Genomic DNA, 9939 nt, shown 5'->3' on the forward strand with positions numbered 1-9939 from the left:
AAGAAAAAGTCCTGGGCTGGGCGCGGTGGCTCACACCTGCAATCCCAGCACTTTGGGAGACCGAGGAGGGCAGATCACGAAGTCAGGAGATCCAGACCATCCTGGCTAACACGGTGAAATCCCGTCTCTACTAAAAATACAAAAAAATCAGCCGGGCGTGGTGGCGGGCGCCTGTAGTCCCAGCTACCTGGGACACTGAGGCAGGAGAATGGCTTGAACCCGGGAGGCGGAGCTTGCAGTGAACCGAGATCGCGCCACTGCACTCCAGCCTGGGCGACAGAGCGAGACTCCGCCTCAAAAAAAAAGAAGAAAGAAAAAGGAAAAAAAAAGAAAAGAAAAGTCCTTCTGTCTCAGGGGACTATGAATGCAGAGATGAAGGGATTTCCTTCTTTCCAAAGTATGGATGCACCACTTCCACTTCTTTGAAGCTTAAAATCTTGGGGGTAGTTGCATTTTTCACAGGTTATCTGCTTTAGCTCCTGGCCCCTTCTTACAATGTGAGGTGGGGATAAGAGCAAGAAACCCTTTCTCTTCAAGAAGAATAAGGCTAGGAGTGTGTGTGTATGTGTGTGTGTGTGTGTGTGTGTGTGTGTGTGTGTGTGAGAGAGAGAGAGAGAGAGAGAGAGAGAGAGAGAGAGAGAGTTTGTATGTGTACATAAGTTCCTACTCCTACACCTTTAAATCAGGCTCCCCTGTGAGGCGGACCTGTTCTGACCCAGGTCGACATAGCTTTGTTTTCTCCATGTGATTAATGTCAAATCAACTTCTGCACTCTTCAAGGAAGTGCCATGTTGCTACTTCTGGTTCCCACGCAGCCCCTAGGTCAGTTCATGTTTCACAAGGAGTTGCTCCCCTTTTGCGATGATTACAGAAGTCAAAATAGTACACAAAAGTAACAAAAAGGAGTCCTCCACTTCACCACCCAACATGCCAAATCCATGGTAAAAATCAACATTTTCTTCATTCCAGACACTAGCTTCTCCTAGTTGGTGAAAGGAACAACTCTTTCTTCCCTGTCGTGCTTACAAGTCTCTGAAATAGGGCCTCCACCCAGTGGAAACCTCAACTTCCTTCATGAAACAACTTTGTCCAGACCCAACAGCCTTTGAAAATAACCATTATCTTTCCCTACTACCCATAGAAAAATGAGTTCCAGGTGTTGGAAAGAGAATCCCGGTTGCATTTTCACCGGTAAAAGGAGCCACACATCCAGGGATGCTTCTCCATAAGAGCTAAGGACTCCCAGGGATATCTCAGTCATTCATCTTAAAGAGCCTAGAGATTACTGATTCTAATACTCCCATATTAAAGATGAGAAAATGAAGCTCAGAGAGGAACAAAAACACAGTTAGTGGTAGAAAGGAGACCAACGGTCAGGCCTGTGAACTCCTCAGTGCATGTATTTATCGCAGCATCTGGATCACCTTTGCTTCAAAACTGAGAATTTTTTTAAATACAGGACAAGCTAGTAAAGAAGTCCTATGTGATAGAGATAGTCCACAGCTGCAGGATAGGCTAAACAAAAATGAGGTGGGGACCTTTCTTAGGCAGATGGCTGGTTGGGGAACGTAGATGAGTGAAAAGAGGAAAAGATCTCCAGAAGATAAGGAAGGTATAAAGTTTCTCTACGACAGTTTCCCAAATCATGCTTCACTGGACATTGACACAGGAGAAGGCCTGTGGGGGAAAAGAAATTCGTGATCAGATAGGTATGGCAAAGGCCTCATTCTATGGTTTCCTCTTTGAGTTTCTCAATGCAACGTTAGAGCCTATTAAAGGCTCTGAAAAATCCTACAAGAAAGCGCCTGTATAACTTTGTGTAATCAAGTAATACCAAAATTTATTTTCCCTCTGAGTCTGCTATTTTGCCTTCTTCCTCCAGCCCTTGACACTGTTTCTCAGGAATAAAAAAATCCTTCATGCTGGCTACTACCTCATATGCTCTATAACATTGTGGTGTTCACAGTTTGATTTTTTTTCAAAATCCAGAGTACAATTTGGCCCCAAAGCCTAAACCCAAAGCTAGTGAACTAGAGGAAAGTCAGTCAATCAGTAAACGTTTATTATTTTCTGTAACTAAAGTACTGGGTTTTGGTAGGGGAGACAGCAATCAAAGACATAGCCTTGTCTTCTAGAAGCTCACAATCTAGTTGGGAATTCAAGAAAACCCCCTAGAAAAGTTCATTGACAATTCAAGAGGTACTATTAGACAGTAGGAGAGAAGGGGCACATGCCAGGGCCCAGGCAAGAAGTGCTTTGTGAATGAAGAAGGAAAAAGTATAAGTTGACTTTCAAAAGTCTCTGGAAACACTGGACTTTAGCTGATACAGGAAATATAGGAAGAACTGTATAGGCAGAAATAAACGGAGAAAGTATTCTTAGAGGAAAAGACACGTGGAAAAGGGAAGAGGTAGGCAAGATCAAGGAGTGTTTAGAAGGCAAGACTGAGTGTCAAGAAAGTGAATTTCTAACCCCTGCTTACTCACATAAGCCGCGATGCTTGTGTGAGAATTCTGATGTCCTACATGGGAGACTCTGGGAGGGGAATGTGAAGGAAGAAAATAATAAAGAATCAAAGAGCACTTCCATTCTTGAACCCATTATACATTTTCAAGTCTATTGCACCACCATCAGCACTCTCATGGTGTGTGTAGACTCAGCCCAGGGCTGTATTTCCCAGAGATGCTACACTTTTCCTCTGGTGTCCTCAGAAAAAAATGCCTCAGTTCCTGCAGAGTCACATGAAATAACTTGTGAGAACTTGGTGCTTGGTGAGCATCCTTGAATCCAGCTGGCAGTCCATTCGTCATATGCCATCTGCCCTGGCCTGGAGCTGGTAAGCATATGCCGCACTTGGGGTATTTGACAAACTGACACTCTACCACACGGAGTGTCCAACTCAGCTTGTCAAATACACGGAGCGTGGCACTGCAGGAGGCCAAGCCAGGCGATTCTTTGGGGAAGTGAGATCTTCCTGGGAGATATGACCCTAGAGGGAAAGAGAGAGAAAGGAGTGATGAAGTCACACCCTTAGCCCCAGGGAGCTTGCTGAAAGAACCAGACAAAGCACCAGAATACGAAAGTGATCAAAACAGGCATAAGGTTCCTAACCAGAAGAGAGATCCTGAGGATAAGCAGATAAAGCCCAAGTGACACCCAGTGCTCAGCTGGAAGCTCATCAGGCCTGAATCCTGTAGCTATGGCATTTCTAGGGGTCCCAAACTTCAATGGGTTCCTCTATGCAGCAAAGAGGGGAAAATTTGGTCATCATCCTGCCTCCCTGACTTGAGGAAAGTACCAGACCCCAGAGACAGCATCCTTGCTCCTTCTTCTCAATTCTCCCAAGCTGTATTTTCACAGTGTTGTGGTTGTGCACATAGGCTTTGAGGTTAAACATGAGCTTAAATCCTAGTTCTTCCATTAGCTAGCTAGGCAACCTTCGATCAATCATTTCGCTTCTGTGAGTTCAAGTTTGCTACACCCACAAAATGTATTAAGTATAGTACCTACCTCATAAGATTATTGTGAGAATGACAGGAGATAATGCATGTAAAGCCTTTGGTTCAGTATTCAATACATAACAAATGCTCAAAAAGCAGTGGTTGTACCACTAAAATGAAAGAAAGAGTTATTGGCAATTGATTTAGCAGGATCTGGACAGGTGTGACATTGATTTCTTGTGGTCTCAGCCTTGCCTAACATGATCCTCTTGTCCCATAGGGACTCAAGAATGGCAGCTATTAAAGTGCCCTTAAAGATCATCTAGTCTCACTCACTTAGGTTATAAATGAGAGAACAAAGGCTCATGTTGGGGAAGAGACTTGTAAAGTTTACGCCATAAGTTTTTTACAGTTCAGCAGTATGCCTTATACAGCTTTCCTCATTGGTTATTTTGCCTCCCTTCTCTGTATATCCCTCTGGGAAAGGGGAGGCACATCAACAAAGAAGGCAAAAACAGGCAATAGCTTTGCAATGCAGCATTTGGGATCAGTGAACCCACAAGCCACCAGGGCAATAAGGAAGCTGCCAGGAGCAGGGTCAGGTCTGAGACTTCTGGGAGAATTCCCTTGGCAACAACCAGATCCTGTTGCTAAAAATGCCAGGCTGCTGGTATCAAATTACTGCCCTTACCAGCTGTGGCAGTTGATCTGTGAGCAGGTAGCTGGTCTACATTAAATATTGTCAAGAAAAGTTGCAAACTTCCCAAGGTTACCAGAAATGGTAAACTGTCCCCATGAGGCCAGAGAGCCCTGTCCCAGCCAAAGCAAGACAGAGGGATTCAGCCTTGTCTTTCAGCAAGAAAACACTCTGTGTTTTTTCTTGCTCATTTCTTTTAATTGAATGTAAGGGGGTAACATACCCCTTCAATTTAAGTTCTGGCAGTGATCTCAAAACTAAAGCTCTTTCACCCCCTCACTTCCTTTTCTACCTACCCAATTCAGCCTAAGCCACCCAGCAGCAAAAGCAACAGTCATGGTCACCAGATATGCCATTAAAGAATCAGACAAACTTGTGTTCTAATGCTGTCTTGGCCATCAACTAGCCAATCATGGCTTGGGCAAGTCTTTCTTTGGGCTTCAGTTGTCTTCTCTGGAAATGGAGACAAGAAGACTTACCTGGCAAAGTTGTTGGAAAGTGTTGCTAAGCTTTCCAGAGCCTCCACATAGGAGCTCAAAAGGACCCTTGTCTCAGCTCCTGGACCTGTGGTTGGAGGCCAGCCAGGCATGCTGATTAACAGAGTCTGAGTTGGGGATGGCAGGGAAGAAAGAAATGGATTGTTACCTTTTTTGTATCATTACCCTCATTGGCTGCCAGCTCCAGTAAGAAGAGCTATATAAGGTGGAGGTGTTCACAGCCTTTTGAATGCCCTTTCTGACTTTATTCACCTCCAGAAACCCTGGAAAGGAGGCATGAAAGGGGCAAAAAATTATTAGTACTTTGAAATTTGGAAAGCCTTATAGACAACATTGCTCCAGTATTAATGGAAGGAGTTAGTGACTGAGCTGAAACTAAACTGATTTCATTTCCACTCTTGCTGTTCTAGTCCATGCTTCTCCAATGGAGTGTGTGTAAGAAAATCAGATTCAGTTGAGAAATGTTCACCAGACCCATAGAAAGAAGAGATAAATGTCTATGTGGGATGATATTAAGGGAATTTGAAAGCTCTTCTATTGGGCAGATATTACTTAGAATAACATCATTTTTCCCCATATGAAATGCAAAATCCTCTATTGAAGAGCTTCACCAAGCCTCTATTGTTGACACAAAGGGTGGGTCAGTTTTTGTGGAAGGAATTGGAGGGAATAGATCAGAAGAACGAGGGGTAAGTAGGTGTCTAGGAATCTCTGAACACTCAGAGAGAATCAAGTACCTGAAAGAAAAATAGAAGAAAAGAAGTCTTCAGGACTATGCCTAAAACTTCCAGACTGCCTCTAGTACGAGGAGGCCCAACTGGGTCAGTTACAGGACAGGTCCTGCTGCTTGATGTCTCAGTCCTCCTAGGATAGAGCAGAAAGAGGACTGATCTGGGAGCCACCCAGCTCTGCTACAGATTCTCTGTATGACTTTGGGCAAGTCCCTTTCTTTCTCTTTCTGGACCTCAGCTTTTTCCATAAGTACCTATTCCCTAAGAGCCTTTCAATTTTGAACTTTTAGGAGTCAAAGATTGGACTAGAGAAGAGGCTTTCATCTTAGAGTCATGCCTCTCAGAGAGTGCTATATGGATTACCACCAGCACTCGCCTCTTGGATGTGTTCAGTCCCCCCGCCCCACAGTTACATATGCAAAGATTACACTCATCTTCTTTCTTGACAGAGGGCTGACAATCATGAATATAAGGAATCTAATAACTATGAGTCTCTAGACAACATTTATCTAATCTTTCTTTTCCTCTTTTTAATTTTTTATTTTGCAAAAGGGGTGAAAAAAACTGTGTCCTAGATTGGAGAAAGGACTTAAACAAAGATACACATTGGGTAAATGGTAAAATCAGGACTGCTACTCAGATTTCCTGACTCCTGGGTCCAAAGAATATTCCATTTCCATGTGACTGTCTCCTAAACATCCTATTGTATAGAAAATATCCTATCCCCTTTTCCCCTCCACTAGAAGCTCTAGAATAAAAGGCCAGTGGAAACCTTCTTCCGCCCACCTTTGACCTTGATTCCTGAGGAGGGTCTGAAGAGAATGGGATGGGCAGATCCAAGCCACCCTTGGCTGCCATGGACACTGCCCCAGCTTGGGAATCCAAGAAGAGAGGGCAAATGATACCATACCTGTCAGTGGAGTGGTGCCTTGGTCATGGAGGGGACACTGATTCCCCAGTGCTGAACCAACCTGCAGGGGCCAGAGGGAATTGGGCTTTATGCCGTGAGCAAGAAGCCTGTGTGTTTTGAAGGGCCCTTGGTGTCTTCAACAGGAAACAGAAATGAGGAAGATAAGACTGAGGTTAGCCAACGGAAATCTGGGTGCAAAATGACAAAACAATGCTGTTGTGAAAGGGTCTGCTACTGCAGCAATAGTTGCAGGCCACTGCCCTGCCTCCACCAACTCCCAGCTGACCTTCAACAGACAATAACTTTCCAAGCTGCAGAGAGAGACAGTAGAAAGCACCTGACTGCCCTAGGCTCTGCCTGTGGATCAAGGAGGTTTTCCAGAATAATTAAGGGAAACCTGGAATGCCAGAACTGAGACATTATCTAATGAAAAACCCGTAGTCAAAATTGAGAAATGGAGCCCCTAAGGGATAAAAGGAAATGCCCAGTATCACAAAGCAAATTAGTGGCAAAGCTGAAATTTAAACCTATCCATATGGACTCCAAATCACTGTTCTTTCACTCTGCCAGAATACCTCCTGGTCCTGGAATACCATTTTATTTCCAACATCTCTTCTGGCATACAGAACCAGCTACATAGTTTGCAAGGTGCAGTAAAAAATGAAAATGATAGGGTCCTTATTTAAAAATTAAGAATATCAAGATGATGACAGCAGAACATTAACTAAGTGTGGGGTCCTTCTAAGCATGGAGCCCTGTGAAGCTGTACAGGTCATATGCCTATGAAGCTGGCCCTGGGGCACAGCTATGACCACAAGCCACATTCTGTCATCTTGGGGCTTGCAGAAGGAAATAAATAAGGAAATTCACATTTATTAGAGTACTTATGATATTCTTTTACATGTATTATCTAATTTATTCAACAACTTTCTGGTATGGTATTCTTCTTCTTATTATTTATAGGTGAGGAACTGAGGCACACAGAAATAAAGTGACTTGTCTAAGGAAACAAAACTAGAAAATAATAGAGAAGGCAGATTTTTCACTCAGGTCTAACTCCAAATGTTGAGGTCTTCTTCTACTTTCCCACACTGGCTACAAGGAAGGGAGGAGGAATAGTTGACTTTGAGAAAGAAAAGATAGTGCCAGATCCGTAAGTTCAACTGTGACCTTCAGGTTAATGAGGGACATGAAAAGTGTGAAAAGAGGGTGAGTGGTTTCCTAGTGCCTCATGTTTGCAGTCTCCAGGAAGTCCCTATTAACAGCCAGGAAGATGACAAATTCCCATCATGCAGTGCCCTCCACCATGAATCTTGATGGCATGAAGGATGGGAGGGGCAATGTTTTCAGGGTATACTTTGACAGCTTTCAATGACTGCAGTGCCCTGCACAGTCCTCTGTCTACACTAGTGGAAGTATGGCCCTGAGTGGTACTCAAGCTGTGGTAAATAATCTTTCCAACCTACATACATTCTTATAAATTCAGGTTCAAAGAAAGACCACATCCTGTGAGCCAAGAGCCCTGGGCCCCAGTCCCTACTCTACTACCTTGGGCATTAGTTTCTCCTTTAACCAACAGAGGTTGGACTAAATGGTCTTGGAGATCACTCCAACTCAAACATTCCCTGGTTCCTTTGTGGCTCTTTGTTACTCACTGTGGGCTTCTCCGTGGTTGCAGGACCTGAGGCTCTGTGGAAACCTGAGATAGGGATTCACTTGCACTAACATCACTCTGTAGAAAGCTTCCTTCTATCAGAATAATTTATTGGCTCAGGCCTCAAGACCCCAGATCTAGCTTCTAGAAAGATTCAGTTCTTGTTTCTTTTTGGTTTCTGACTAAAGCTTGGAGCAGAAGTAGGGTGGTCCTGTGGGCACTTTGCTAAAAAGGGACCCCCTTCTTCCTACGCACACCATGGAGATTAAGTTTATCTACACATGTTTTTTTCTCCCTTATCAATCAGAGTACTCTACAGGCCTTTTAACAGGGGTTTCTGGAGACAATGTGTTTACCTAAAGTAGTAATTAATGGTATCCATTTTGAGCCCAACAACAGGGCAATAAAAGAGAGCATTAGGAACCAGAAGACTCTGAAAATCATACCACCTATGCATAGGGCCTGAATGAGAGAAAAGGGAACTGGGCTCAGAGTTCCTCTTTAGCCCACAAACACAAACTATGCTGGGAAGGGCCAAATTTCCAATAACAGCACAAAGGGGCTTCTTCTTTTTGATCTGTTGTCCAGGCTTCTGTGGAGAGTAACCAAAAGTCACAAAGTATTCCCATTTTGTATGATTTCTGCCTTGCCTGTGCCTGTGGAGGGAGATGAGAAAGAAGGGAAAATAGTCGACAAGGGGAGCAAGCAGGCAGTGCTGGGGTCCCACACTGCAGACACACTCATTTGTTTCCTCAGTACTGGAATGGAAAGAACACTGAATCAGAGTCCTTGCATCTTAGACCCTAGGTTATAGACCAAGCTCTGTAACTCATTAATTACGTGACCTTAAACAAACATACACAGCCTGTCTGAGTCTTAGTCCCCACATCAGATTGAAGGATTCTCAGGCTAAAGGGATATGAAAGACAGGTGTGCACCCCAAGTGCTATGCTACCCTACAGAATATGATAAGTAATTTGACAAAGGCATGAAGTGCCATCAGATATGTATATAAGATTCTCCCAGGGCAGAAGATGAGGAGGTGATGGTAACTGGAAAGGTTCTCAGAAGAATAGGATTTGGGCTACATCTTAAAGGATAGAGAGACAGAAAATGATGTGCACTGTCTCTGGAAAGCCTTCTCTGACAACCACCTGCAAAATTAGTTGCTTCCCACCTTGCCCTCCCCTACTCTTGAAAAACATTCACACTGCACTTAGGTGTCAGTCTCTCCAAGAAGACCAAGCACTCCCCAAAGTAGGAACTATGCTTGATCTTTACTGTCTTCTTAGGCCTAGGAATAAACTACTTATCCCAGAACTGTGAAGTGAATAAGTGAATGAGTTAATGCATAAGCAAAAGAAAGAGACCTCATAGCCCAATGTCCCCACATTGCTTAGCTTACCCTACTTTCATGAAGGAGCTGAGAAGCCCCTACCCTTCACTTTGAGTTTATCTTTCCCCCCACCTCCTTTCAGAAGACTTTCAAGAAGAGGCCCTAGGGAAAATTGCAAAGCTAAGGCCACTTCCTGTGCAAGTGGCTGGTGTCCACACACTCTACCTCAACCCTGGTGATTGCTATGCATAGGATTGCATCGGGGTTTTCTCTGAAAGGAAATACAAAGGCTGATGCAATGTGTAGGGCACCCACAGGCCAGGACTAAAGAACTTTTTGTACACCTGGGCCTGGGGACAGAGGTTTCACTGTGAGGCTCCCACAAAACGGTAACATTGACAAGATAAATGGCAGCAATTAACCCAATAACTACAGCTTAACTATATCAGCAAGGGTGTGTTGAGCACCTACTGGCTACAAAGCTCTATGCTTGGCAAAAGGGGAAAAAAAATAAACATACAACAGAACAGAAATATACAACAATCTAACATAAATGTAATGTGAGGCACAATTATTATAATAATCACATTAAAAATTTTTAATAAGCAAAACTAATTTTAATAACATATTTTATTTAGCTCAATACATCCACAATGTTATTTCAACCTGTAAAC

General features: G+C 43.6%; 1 long non-coding RNA gene across 1 annotated transcript; it reads right to left on the reverse strand.

The window, feature by feature from the left end:
* Positions 1 to 1384: 1384 nt before the first annotated feature.
* Positions 1385 to 6433, reverse strand: LOC117078547. The gene is made up of 3 exons (XR_004435014.1): positions 6276 to 6433; positions 4617 to 4741; positions 1385 to 2989 (listed from the first exon to the last, which is right to left on the reverse strand). It is a non-coding gene; the product is annotated as an uncharacterized LOC117078547 (long non-coding RNA).
* Between the last annotated feature and the right edge of the window lie 3506 nt (positions 6434 to 9939).

Source organism: Trachypithecus francoisi, unplaced genomic scaffold (genome assembly GCF_009764315.1).
Source record: "Trachypithecus francoisi isolate TF-2019V2 unplaced genomic scaffold, Tfra_2.0 Lachesis_group6, whole genome shotgun sequence".
In the NCBI taxonomy this organism is placed as follows: Eukaryota; Metazoa; Chordata; class Mammalia; order Primates; family Cercopithecidae; genus Trachypithecus; species Trachypithecus francoisi.